At 43.2% G+C, this 13,592-nt stretch overlaps 1 protein-coding gene across 1 annotated transcript in view; it reads left to right on the forward strand.

Moving 5' to 3' along the window:
* Positions 1–567: 567 nt before the first annotated feature.
* Positions 568–13,592, forward strand: part of LOC124115195 — an 84,753-nt gene continuing 71,728 nt past the window's right edge. The window contains exon 1 of the mRNA XM_046476111.2: positions 568–864. The gene's annotated coding sequence lies outside the window, so the exon portion shown is untranslated. The remainder of the gene's footprint in view (positions 865–13,592) is intronic.

The raw sequence follows: 13,592 nt of genomic DNA on the forward strand, positions 1-13,592 counted from the left end.
CCAATCAACCAACTATTGGATGTGTTTAGCATGATTTCGATCAACTCGTTACTCGGAAACGGAACATTATTACCCCGCTCAACGGTACATGTTTTGGGAATACCTTCAGTATTTATATATAATCTAGAAGTCTGCCACAGCACACTAACAAATACCATGCCATATTGAGATGTATCTAAACCACATGGTGCTCACAATCACTCACATTTCACTTGAGGAGCAATAATAATCAGTTTATAAGTACATGGTTTAAATGGTCATCACCATGAACTACCACGTTATACAGCTACAAGGCGGTGTTCAGACGCTGTGGTTATCCCCTGGAGTATTCCGCTGCGGCGTAAAACAACAAACCAACAACAACAACAACATGGTTTATTTATACAGCACGTTTCAGCATCACTAACTCTGTAACATCCGACTGCAGCATCCGACTGCAGCCCACTCTTTGTGAACGCGGCTCATTTAAAGTTCTATGTCTCCACATCCGATACCATTGCTCACTTCTTGCAGCGAGCTTAAGACGTTCATGCTGATCCTGCACGGAAAGAGTGCAGCATCACATAGCAGTCATGTGTTAACGAGGAGCGCCTAGCTGCATAACGGCACCGTGTCAGACAGGCATGTAACTCGCACACCCAGGAAACAGTTTACACAGGACGGAATTGCTACCAGCTTGCTGATACAGCACGGCGTGTTTGGTTGAAGTGGGTTGCTGCAGATCAATGGCTAGAGTGGAACTACACGTGGTGCGAAAGGCGGGACGTGTGGCAACTAGCGTTATCCGTTGAAGGGGTGACGACGTCGTTATATGAAGTTGCAAGCCGATGTTGTTGCAGGACGTCGCTGTCGTGACAGGAAGAGGTAAGCAATGTGTTTTATTTTGGCATTTAACATGTAACTACATGGGCGTTTTTTCAAATGCAGTCAGCAATTTTGTGGTAGGGTGAGGTGAGGTGAAGTTGGGTTTAACGTCGCGTCCAAGATTATTGCACTTATATAGCGACGTGCATGTACGTGTATGTGTGTGTGTGGCTGCTTGTACTAGATCAGACTGATGCCGATTTATAGTGCTACCTCACTGAGATACCATGTAGCAGTTTAACATGAATACCCCACTCAGACACAGTATACTGACTCCGAGCCGACCAGTCCTTGTTTTAGCCCCTTAATGCCGAGCGCCAGACAGGGTAACAACAAGTACCATCTTTTGAGGTCTTTTGGTATGACGCGGCCGTGGATCGAAGTCCGGACCTTCCGCTCTCTGGGCGGACGCTCTACCATTAGACCACGGAGGCGGTCTGACAGGTTTATATACCGACTATGCCCGATATCGGTTCCGTCTACAATTCACTTGGTTACAATACAACGTCACTTGCTCCATAAGGGCACCAATATCTGCACCGAAAAAAAAAGACAAAAGAAGTTGATATCCATGTAACAACAAGTACAATTTTTTTACCGTCTTTTGGTATGACGCGGCCGGGGATCGAACCCCGGATCTTCCGCTCCCCGGGCGGACGCTCTACCACTAGACCACGGAGGCGGTCTTCTGGTAGGGTTTAACGATTGATTAATGAGCGCCAATGCCGTGATGTCTGATTTTGTTGCATGATTTAACGAAATGAGGGCAGGAATCTGACTCGAGTTGCGTAACACCGGTATGATACACACGAATTATTCATAATTAATATGTAAAACGAGTCGCGTTAGATACTCCGATTTATTATGGCTGCGTTTCAAACTGCATATTTTTCAACACAAGTTGTAATAACGGTAACGGTTACCGTAACAAACGGTATCTAACGGGGATGAGTGTAACAATGTATTTATTACTTGCTTAACCGTTACACATTAGTTTATCATTGTTAATATTCATCGTTAGAACGAAACGTCGCGGTATACGGGGGAATTATGATTACAACATTAGTAGAAATACAATGATTCGACCACAGACTGTTCTATCGAAGTGCAGCTTGGCAATAAAGTGCGCAGCTTTCTCTGCAGTCGATGTTGAATATAGCTAAGAAGAAGGTACTAAAAACGTGTTTGTTGTTTAATGCCGCACTCAGCGATGTTCCAGCTATATGACGGCGGGGGACATCATAAATGGGCTTCACACATTGTACCCATGTCGGGAATCGAACCCGGGTCTTCGGCGTGACGAGCAAACGCTTTAACCACTGGGCCACCCGACCGCCCCTGCAATGCATCGGCTTGGTACTCATTGAACTTCCTCCTTCTTCACCATATTCTACACCGACAAATACCAACATCTTCTCAAACTTGAAGAAGGAGTGAGTGAGTGAGATGGGTTTAACGCCGCTTTTAACATTATTCCAGTCATATCACAATCGAGTCTGGACCAGACAATCCAGCATCGGTAACAACTCCTTTAATACTGTAAAGGCGACGTTTCGGTATAGATCCATATACCGTTGTCAAGCACCTCTTACGACAAGCATAATCGCCCCTTACGGCAAGGATGGGTTGCTGAAGACCAATTCTACCCTGGATGTTCACGGTGCTCGGTTCAGTGTCGGAGAACGGAGCCAGATAGACTATCGACTCATGGAGTCGGCAGATGATTTATCTGCTATATGATTGTAATTATCGTCAAACAACACCAATTACGGAACATCAATGGTGATTCCTGTAATGGGTTGTACTGTCGGTGGTACAATGTCGGTTTGGGAGCCGAGTAGACTTTGTCTACAGTCATTGTCAGAGTTGCAATGACGCCCCTATTCAAATGACCAGCTATTGGCCAAACTTTCTTATTGCGTGCTTTGAAACATAGCTGTGCGTTTATCAAACAGTGATATTTCCAACGGAAGAATACTAAATATAGTGAGAATACACAGAAACCGTGCGAAGAAGCTTACAGTATAGCCTTATTTCCCACACAACGGCAACCATACAGCCTTATTCCTCTCTCAACGGCAACCATACAGCCTTATTCCTCTCTCAACGGCAACCATTTGGCTTTATTTCTCTCACAACGGCAACCATATAGCCTTATTTCCCTTACAACGGCAACCATATAGCCTTATTTCTCTCACACCGGCAACCATATAGCCTTATTTCCCTTACAACGGCAACAATATAGCCTTATTCCTCTCTCAACGGCAACCATATGGCTTTATTCCTCTCTCAACGGCAACCATATAGCTTTATTTCTCTCAAAACGGCAACATATAGCCTTATTTCTCTCACAACGGCAACATATAGCCTTATTTCTCTCACAACGGCAACATATAGCCTTATTTCCCTTACAACGGCAACCATATAGCCTTATTTCCCTCACAACGGCAACCATATAGCCTTATTTCCTTCAGAACGACAACCATATAGCCTTATGTCTCTCACAACGGCAACCATATAGCCTTATTTCCCTTACAACGGCAACCATATAGCCTGATTTTTCTCACAACGGCAACCATATAGCCTTATTCCTCTCTCAACGACAACCATATAACTTTATTTCTCTCACAACGGCAACCATATAGCCTTATTTCCCCACAACGGCAACCATATAGCCTTATTCCTCTCTCAACGGCAATTATATAGCCTTATTTCCCTTGCAACGGCAACCATATAGCCTTATTTTCCTCACAACGGCAACCATATGGCCTTATTTCCCTCACAACGGCAGCCATATAGTCTTATTTCCCTTACAACGGCAACCATATAGCCTTATTTCCCTCAAAACGGCAACCATATAGCCTTATTTCCCTCACAACGGCAACCATATAGCCTTATTTCCCTCTCAACGGCAACCATATAGACTTATTTCCCTTACAACGGCAACCATATAGCCTTATTTTCCTCACAACGGCAACCATATATCCTGATTTCCCTCACAACGCCAACCATATAGCCTTATTTCTCTCTCAACGGCAACCATATAGACTTATTTCACTTACAACGGCAACCATATAGCCTTATTTCCCTCACAACGGCAGCCATATATCCTGATTTCCCTCACAACGGCAACCATATAGCCTTATATCTCTCTCAACGGCAACCATATAGACTTATTTCCCTTACAACGGCAACCATATAGCCTTATTTCCCTCACAACGGCAACCATATAGCCGTATTTCTCTCTCAACGGCAGCCATATATCCTGATTTCCCTCACAACGGCAACCATATAGCCTTATTTCCCTCACAACGGCAACCATATAGCTTTATTTCCCTCACAACGGCAACCATATAGCCTTATTTCTCTCTCAACTGCAACCATATAGACTTATTTCCCTTACAACGGCAACCATATAGCCTTTTTTTCCTCACAACGGCAACCATATGGCCTTATTTCCCTCAGAACGGCAACCATATATCCTGATTTCCCTCACAACGGCAACCATATAGCCTTATTTCTCTCTCAACGGCAACCATATAGACTTATTTCCCTTACAACGGCAACCATATAGCCTTATTTTCCTCACAACGGCAACCATATGGCCTTATTTCCCTCAGAACGGCAGCCATATATCCTGATTTCCCTCACAACGGCAACCATATAGCCTTATTTCTCTCTCAACGGCAACCATATAGCCTTATTTCTCTCTCAACGGCAACCATATAGCCTTATTTCCCTCACAACGGCAGCCATATGGCCTTATTTCCCTCACAACGGCAGCCATATAGTCTTATTTCCCTCACAACTGCAGCCATATAGCTTTATTTCCCTCACAACTGCAACCATATAGCCTTATTCCTCTCTCAACGGCAACCATATAGCCTTATTTCCCTCACAACGGCAACCATATAGCCTTATTTCTCTCTCAACGGCAACCATATAGCCTTATTTCCCTCACAACGGCAACCATATAGCCTTATTTCTCTCTCAACGGCAACCATATAGCCTTATTTCTCTCTCAACGGCAACCATATAGCCTTATTCCTCTCTCAACGGCAGCCATATAGCCTTATTTCCCTCACAACGGCAACCATATAGCCTTATTTCCCTCACAACTGCAACCATATAGCCTTATTTCCCTCACAACGGCAACCATATATCCTGATTTATACCGCATCTGCAAAGTGATTTATTTTATGAACTGTGCCAGTATTGTTTCGCATTGTGCTGTCTGACAAGACTGTAAAACAACTGTTTCCCTTTTCACTCTAGAACCAAGCCCCACACAAAGCAATAAAAATAGACAAAACCAGGCCCATGATCAGTTGAACTATCTTGCGTGTCTTTATTGAGCGAGTAATTGCTTAGGCTGAAGTCAACATTACTCTAAAGACATGAAGTGTCAGAAATGCTAGAAAGATAACTTTTGTCTGCTAAAACAAGATAGAATGTTATTGAAATATCAAGTAATTACCGATCTACATACCTGTTGTTTGACGTATGTCAGTCACAAGGAATACTGCCGACAATTTTATAGAAGAAAAATTGGAACGAAAATAGCAAGTTCAGATTTAAGTCCAATGAGAGAAGTCTGAAACTGACTATAGAAATAAGCGCATGCAACTCCGTTATAATAATAATGAGGAAACTGGGGCTTTTAATTTATCATCATTTTGCCTGTAAAACTACCTTTTTAGGCTGACCACATTGTCAGGATAGACTAGATTAGATAGATTAGCATTATTTTTGTTATATAGTATTTCATAGTCCTATGATTCATATTTAATAAATGAAGCCATAAAAGCATTTTCCTAGCATTTCCCACAATACTTCAAGGGCCTGTCGCCGGAGCTATACCGGAGCACAAATTTGGCGATTTTCGGGGATCGGTACTAGTGTGGCAGCGCAACGGTATCACATCGCGAAGAACAGGTAGTACAGGGTCAGGACATCGTCAGAACATCGGCGAAAAAATTAGCAACGGCAGGCGACGGTAGAACTTTTTAACATGCTTAAAAATTTCCGCCGTTGCGCTGCCGGAGTGAGCAACTGGACTACAACGGCAGTAGAACGGCAGTACAACGGCAGTACTTCGGTGTGGCTTCGTGAATGTCGGTAGAGCACCGGTAGCGCCCCGTAATTGATCGGCGGCTCTCCGGTGGCTTCAACGTGTACAGTACTGGTACCGATGTGATACCATAGTACCACCGAATACCACCGAGTAGTACCGAGGAGCCGCCGATGTGATACCGTAGTACTACCGAATACCACCGAGTAGTACCGAGGAGCCGCCGATGTGATACCGTAGTACTACCAAATACCACCGAGTAGTACCGATGATCCGCCGATGTGATACCGTAGTACTACCGAATACCACCGAGTAGTACCGAGGAGCCGCCGATGTGATACCGTAGTACTACCGAATACAACCAAGTAGTACCGATGAGCGGCCGATGCGATACCGGAGCTCCACCCTCACACCATATTTAAACAGATTGGTCACGTGTCACATCGGCAGCACATCGTTAGTGCATCGGCAGCACAACGGTATCACTCCGCTATAGCTCCGGTCAACGGTGGCACATCGGTATAACATCGGCAGCACAACGGTATCACTCCACTATAGTTCCGATCAACGGTGGCACATCGGTATAACATCGGCAGCACAACGGTATCACTCCGCTATAGTTCCGATCAACGGTGGGACATCGGTATAACATTGGCGGCGCATCGGTATCACTCCGCTATAGCTCCGATCAACGGTGGGACATCAGTATAACATTGGCGGCGCATCGGTATCACTCCGCTATACCTCCGGTCAACGGTGGGACATCGGTATAACATTGACGGCGCATCGGTAAAACTAAGGTGACAGAAAATGGTATTCGGTAGCACATCGGCTGTTACATCGTTAGGACAACTGTAGAACAACGGTGTCACAACGGGAACGCCGGTATGACATCGGTATTCCAACAGTCAATTTTGATTTTCAAGTGCTTTCTCGCAGGAGCCTTGCCGATTTTCTCACCGTTGTTAATACTTTGCTCCGGTTTAGTCCCGGCGAGGTACATCGGTAATGTGTGACAGGCCCTTAAATGAGGGCTACCAATGTAAAAATGAAATCTGGGGACAGGACATTATTGGTGGACTGTATGAACAGCGACCATCAAGGTCTAACGCATTCTTGCAATTTGAAAAATTACATTTTTGGAACATTTGTGTTTATAAGCGTATAATAGCTACATGTTTAACACACGATGGATATAGAGATACTCTCGGTCCGTGAAGATTCCGGGGTAGAATAGGTCTTCAGTAACCCATGGTTGCCGTAAAGGGGTGACTATGCTTGTCGTAAAAGGCGACCAACGGGATCGGGTGGTCAGGCTCGCTGACTTGGTTGATGCATGTAATCGATCCCAAATTTGTGGATTGATGCTCATGATATCAATCACTGGTTTGTCTGGTCCAGACTCGATTATTTACAGACCGCCGTCATATAGCTAGAATATTGCTGAGTGCGGCGTTAAACAACAAACCAACCAACCAACAGATACTCTAGATCTCCAGACAGGACCACGTTACAACCCTCCATCTCGTTCAGCCTTCACTGACATCAGGGCATTCCCCGCGGCTTCATAGCATAACTCGGTATTGGCATCAAAGCCTTCTGAAGCCATTGTTCTTTATAAAGCTTGCAGCAGTGCTTTCATACATGGCAACATATTGTTTCTGCAGGTCTGCTTTGTGTGCTTTTCCGATCTCCTTTGGGTGTAGGATATGAGTTTAAAAATAGAGCATTATTATATTCCGCCATGGGAATTTAAGGTAAAATGTATGTTGGAAGTCACCAGTGAAAGGTGAGGTGAGGTGAAATGGGGTTTAACGTCGCATCCAAGATTATTGCACTTATATAGCGACGTGCATGTACGTGTGTGTGTGTTTGTGTGGCTGCTTGTACTAGTCCGGACTGATGCCGATTTATAGTGCTAGCACACTGAGATACCATGCCGCAGTTTAACATGAATACCCCACTCATACACAGTATACTGACTCCGAGCCGACCAGTCCTTGTTTTAGCCCCTTAATGCCGAGCGCCAGACAGGGTAACAACAAGTACCATTTTTTAACGTCTCGGGTATGACGCGGCCGGGGATCGAACCCCGGACCTTCCGCTCTCCGGGCGGACGCTCTACCACTAGACCACGGAGGCGATCCCCAATTCTGGAAGAACATTACCATGCTGTATAACACAGGAGGAGTAAGGCGTGTGTGAATTTTAGAATATCGTAACAGGTCAGCTGTACATGATGATGTGTGTTTCCGTACTTCTTCCTCGTGAAGCTGATGTTTCCATCAGCTGGATGACACATTAAATCGCCGACTGATAATATCTCCAAATCGTCAGATACTAATCCATTCATTTATTCATTTACACATTAACACAAATTTACGCCCGCTCGCCGACTCCCATGATGATTAGAATTTCCATAGAATTACTTAGAGACCGATTGGAAAAAGTCGTGCATTCTTGAAATGCATCTGTGACTCTATTGTTTTATTAATCCATTATTTTTCACGAATGGACAGTTGGTTGTCAATTATTCATACCCACACTATCGGGAAGTAATAACGTTCACATAGCACTGATTGAAATATTGTATCTGTTGACATTCAAGCGAAACATTTAACATTTTGTCGGGACACAAGTTTTGTCATCCTATCATTTGAGGGCGTGTAGTTGACTTCGCTTCAGCGAAACATGACACGGCGTTGTGAGATTAACAAATAAATACATTCAAATATTTGTATCACACCTGTAGGCTCAGAAAATATTATGTATCAAATGTTGTGTTATGTTATTTATGTTCTCTATGCAGCTTTCGGTGATTCTTGTTCATGTATCAACATTTACTCTTACGTTCTCCTCAACAGAACGTTTGTTGTACAGGAAATATATGTTTGGGTTGTCCCCCTTCAGTAAATAAATCTTTTTTAATGATGCAAGTCGACAAATTCGCTCGCTAAAGTAAGAGTAATTAAATAGTGAAGCTCGGCGTGCTGTTTGATCTGCGCTAGAATTCTACACTTTATGTCAGCGACTTTCAATTTGAAATCATTTTACATTTACCCTTGGATCAGTGAGCCTGACAATGGGCTCCCCTTTGAGAGTTAGCGTGACATCAATACCAGATTCACAACACGGGGCAATCGCCCTCTCAAATAAGCGATGAGGCATGTTGATGACTCGGAACGTAATTGAAACATCACTACGTGAAGATGACATCTCTAACATGTTTAGTTGTTTTTTGGCTTTTTATGACAACCTTGCTTAGAAGCAAAGCGAAGTAAATTGAAAGAGAATTTAAAGGCGATAAGCTCATTTAACAAAAACTACTTTCAATTATACAACTATTGATTTATGTCGCCCTTGTGACAATTCGTATTATCTCACCGAGTTTACACAATCCTACAATAACCGCGGATGACACCGAGCGATTGTGTCCATGATGAGAAAGGGCAGCTGTAATTAGCTGTACGTGTTCAACACCACTGCACGGCTGTCAACTGTTGGAGACCCGTGAAGATCCAGCGTCTTCAGCAACCCATGCTTGCCGTAAAAGGCAACTATGCTTATCGTAAGAAGCGACTAACGGGATCGGGTGGTCAGGCTCGCTGACTTGGTTGACGTATGTCATCGTGTCCCAATTGTGTGGATCGATGCTAATGATGTCAATCATTGGATTGTCTAATTCAGGCTCGATTATTTACAGACCGCCGTCATATAGCTGGAATATTGCTGAGTGTGGCGTAAACAAGCAGCCAACCAACCAACTGTTAGATGTGTTTAGCATGACTGCAATCAGCTCCAACATCATAATAATAATGCAGTGTGCATATTTATAATCCGCCAAATCCACACCCTGTTCATGTTCAAAACGCAACATTATGACCCCGGTCAATGGTACATGTTTTGGGAATACCTTCAGTATTTATGTCTAATCTAGTCGCCTGCTGGAAATATCGACCACAGCACACTGACAAATACCATGCCATATGCAGATGTATCTAAACCACATGGGGCCCACAATCACACACATTATACTTAAGGAGCAATAATAATCAGCTTATAAGTACATGGTTTAAATGGTCATTACCATGAATTACCACGTTTTCAGCTACAAGGCGGTGTTCAGACGCTGTGGTAATCCCCTGGAGTAATCCGCTGGTGCTAGACACTAACAGCATGGATCAAGAGCACGCCCAACACATAGTTGAAGGAAAGCCCTCCTGGTTGATGGGGGAATTTCGGTATAAGCATCCCATCAGATAGAAGGTGTTTATCTCAACTTTCATTATCTGAAGTTCTGTCTACGCGAGGATAATTATCGCCACCATGAAGGCAATTCCATGTTTCAAATCCTGCAATATTGATTGCATACTGGAACAGTGATCACGTGAACCAAGAAGGACAACTCCTGTATATGACATCCCCACAGGGGTGCAATGTGTGAAGCCAATGTCTGGTGTCCGCACCGTGATATTGCTGGAATATTTCTATAAGCGGCGTAAAACCATATTCACTCACTCACTCTCTCATGAATGACCAGGGTGTAACTGAAGGTGACGCGGCCGAACTTTCAATGAGTGGTGGTGAACACCTCGCCTAACTATTCAACACCTAAGCCAATGGACCCGTGAAGTTCCGGGTTAGAATAGGTCTTCAGCAACCCATCCTTGCCGTAAAAGGCGACTATGCTTGTCGTAAAAGGCGACTAACGGGATCGGGTGGTCAGGCTCGCTGACTTGGTTGATGCATTTCATTGATTCCAATTGCGTGGATCGATGCTCATGATATTAATCAATGGAGTGTCTGGTCCAGACTCGATTATTTACAGAACGCCGTCATATAGCTGGAATATTGCTGAGTGCGGCGTAAAACAACAAACCAACCAACCAACCTAAGCCAATAAATGAATGTCTTTATTTCCGCCAGATAAATCCGAAGATTCCCAAAACATTAACACTATGTAATTAAATAATTAAATAAAACAAAATAATGAAACATATAGATCAATGCCCCCCATATATACTGGCTATAAACAGTGAATAATATTGGTAATTTTGCCACACGTTGTTAGGGATATTAGTAATTTGATAGAAATACTTCTATAGAATTCTATAATAGCAAAATGCCACGTTTTGTCATCAATGTCAATTTTTCCTGCACCAAGAAAGAATGCTAACATATCATGGTCTTCCCTCATCTCTTTTTTAACATACATTTCAATATCAAGATTGTCAATTAGAATGGAAAAACAAACATCTCTCTCTGAAAAAACACTTTCACAGTTGAAGATGGCATCGTGATATAAATCATCAGGAGGAATATTACATTTTGTACTTTCCTTAGATATTTTCCTTCTGGGTCTAACCTTTATTACATACTGTCTTCCTTCTCTCAATTCTGGATAGGTGAGGATAGGTGAAATAGGGTTTAACGTCGCGTCCAAGATTATTGCACTTATATAGCGACGTGCATACGTGTGTGTGTGTTTGTGTGGCTGCTTGTACTAGTCCCGACTGATGCCGATTTATAGTGCTAGCAAACTGAGATACCATGCCGCAGTTTAACATGAATACCCCACTCAGACACAGTATACAGACTCCGAGCCGACCAGTCCTTGTTTTAGCCCCTTAATGCCGAGCGCCAGACAGGGTTACAACAAGTACCATTTTTTAACGTCTTTGGGTATGACGCGGCCGGGGATCGAACCCCGGACCTTCCGCTCTCCGGGCGGACGCTCTACCACTAGACCACGGAGGCGGTCCCCAACCCTGGATAGAACTTTACCATGCTGTATAACACAGGAGGGGTGAGCATTGTGTGAATTTTAGAATATCGTAACAGGTCAGCTCTACATGATGATGTGTGTTTCCGTACTTCTTCCTCGTGAAGCTGATGTTTCCATCAGCTGGATGACACATTAAATCGCCGACTGATAATATCTCCAAATCGTCCGCTACTAATGCATTCATTTATTCATTTACACATTAACACAAATTTATGCCCGCTCGCCGACTCCCATGATGATTAGAATTTCAATAGAATTCCTTAGAGGCCGATTGGAAAAAGTCGTGCATTCTTGAAATGCATCTGTGACTCTATTGTTTTAATAATCCATTATTTTTCACGAATGGACAGTTGGTTGTCAATTATTCATGCCCACAGTATCGAGAAGTAGTAACGTTCACATAGCACTAATTGAAATATTGTATCTGTTGACATTGAAGCGAAACATTTAACATTTTGTCGGGACACAAGTTTTGTTATCCTATCATTTGAGGGCGTGAAGTTGACAACGCTTCAGCGAAACATGAACGACGATTAACTAATAAATACATTATATATCTGTATCACACCTATCGGCTTAGAAAATATGATGTATAACATTTTGTGTTATGTTATTTATGTTCTCTATGCAGGGTTCGGTGATTCTTGTTCATGAAACAACATTTACTCTTACGTTCTCCTCAACAGAACGTTTGTTGTAAGAGGAAATATATGTTTGGGTTGTCCCCCTTCAGTAAATAAATCTTTTTTAATGATGCAAGTCGACAATTTCGCTCGCTAAAGCAAGAGTAATTATCGAGAGAACCTCGGCGTGCTGTTTGACCTGCGCTAGAATTCTACACTTTATGTCAGCGACTTTCAATTTAAAATCATTTTACATTTACCCTTGGATCTGTGAGCCTGACAATGGGCTCCCCTCTGAGAGTAACGTGACATCAATACCAGATTCACAACACGGGGCAATCGCCCTCTCAAATAAGCGATGAGGCATGTTCCTGCCTCGAAACGTAATTGAAACATCACAACGTGAAGATGACATCTCTAACATGTTTAGTTGTTTTTTGCTTTTTATGACAACCTTGCTTAGAAGCAAAGCGAAGTAAATTGAAAAGGAATTTGAGGGCGATATGCTCATTTAACAAAAACTACTTTCAATTATACAGCTATTGATTTATGTTGCCCTTGTGACAATTCGTATTATCTCAGCGAGTTTACACAATCCTATAATAACCGCGGATGACACCGAGCGATTGTGTCCATGATGGGAAAGGGCAGCTGTAATTAGCTGTACGTGTTCAACACCACTGCACGGCTGTGAACTGTTGGAGACCCGTGAAGATCCAGGGTAAAATAGGTCTTCAGCAATTCATGCTTGCCGTAAAAGACAACTATGCTTGTTGTGAGAAGCGACTAACGGGATCGGGTGGTCAGGCTCGCTGACTTGGTTGATGTATGTCATCGTGTCAGAATTGCGTTGATCGATCCTAATGATGTCAATCACTGGATTGTCTGGTCAAGGCTCGATTATTTACAGACCGCCATCATATAGCTGGAATATTGCTGAGTGTGGCGTTAAACAAGCTGTAGGATGTGTTTAGCATGACTGCGATCAGCTCCAACATCATAATAATGATGCAGTGTGCATATTTATAATCCGCCAAATCCACACCCTGTTCATGTTCAAAACGATACATTATGACCTCGGTCAACGATACATGTTTTGGGAATACCTTAAGTATTTATGTCTAATCTAGTCGCCTGCTGGAAATATCGACCAACGACAAATGCCATGCCATATGCATATGTATCTAAACCACATGGTGCTCACAGTCACACACATTATACTTAAGGAGCAATAATAATCAGCTTATAA

Source organism: Haliotis rufescens, unplaced genomic scaffold (assembly GCF_023055435.1).
Source record: "Haliotis rufescens isolate VD_foot unplaced genomic scaffold, xgHalRufe1.0.p SCAF_86, whole genome shotgun sequence".
Classification (NCBI taxonomy): Eukaryota; Metazoa; Mollusca; class Gastropoda; order Lepetellida; family Haliotidae; genus Haliotis; species Haliotis rufescens.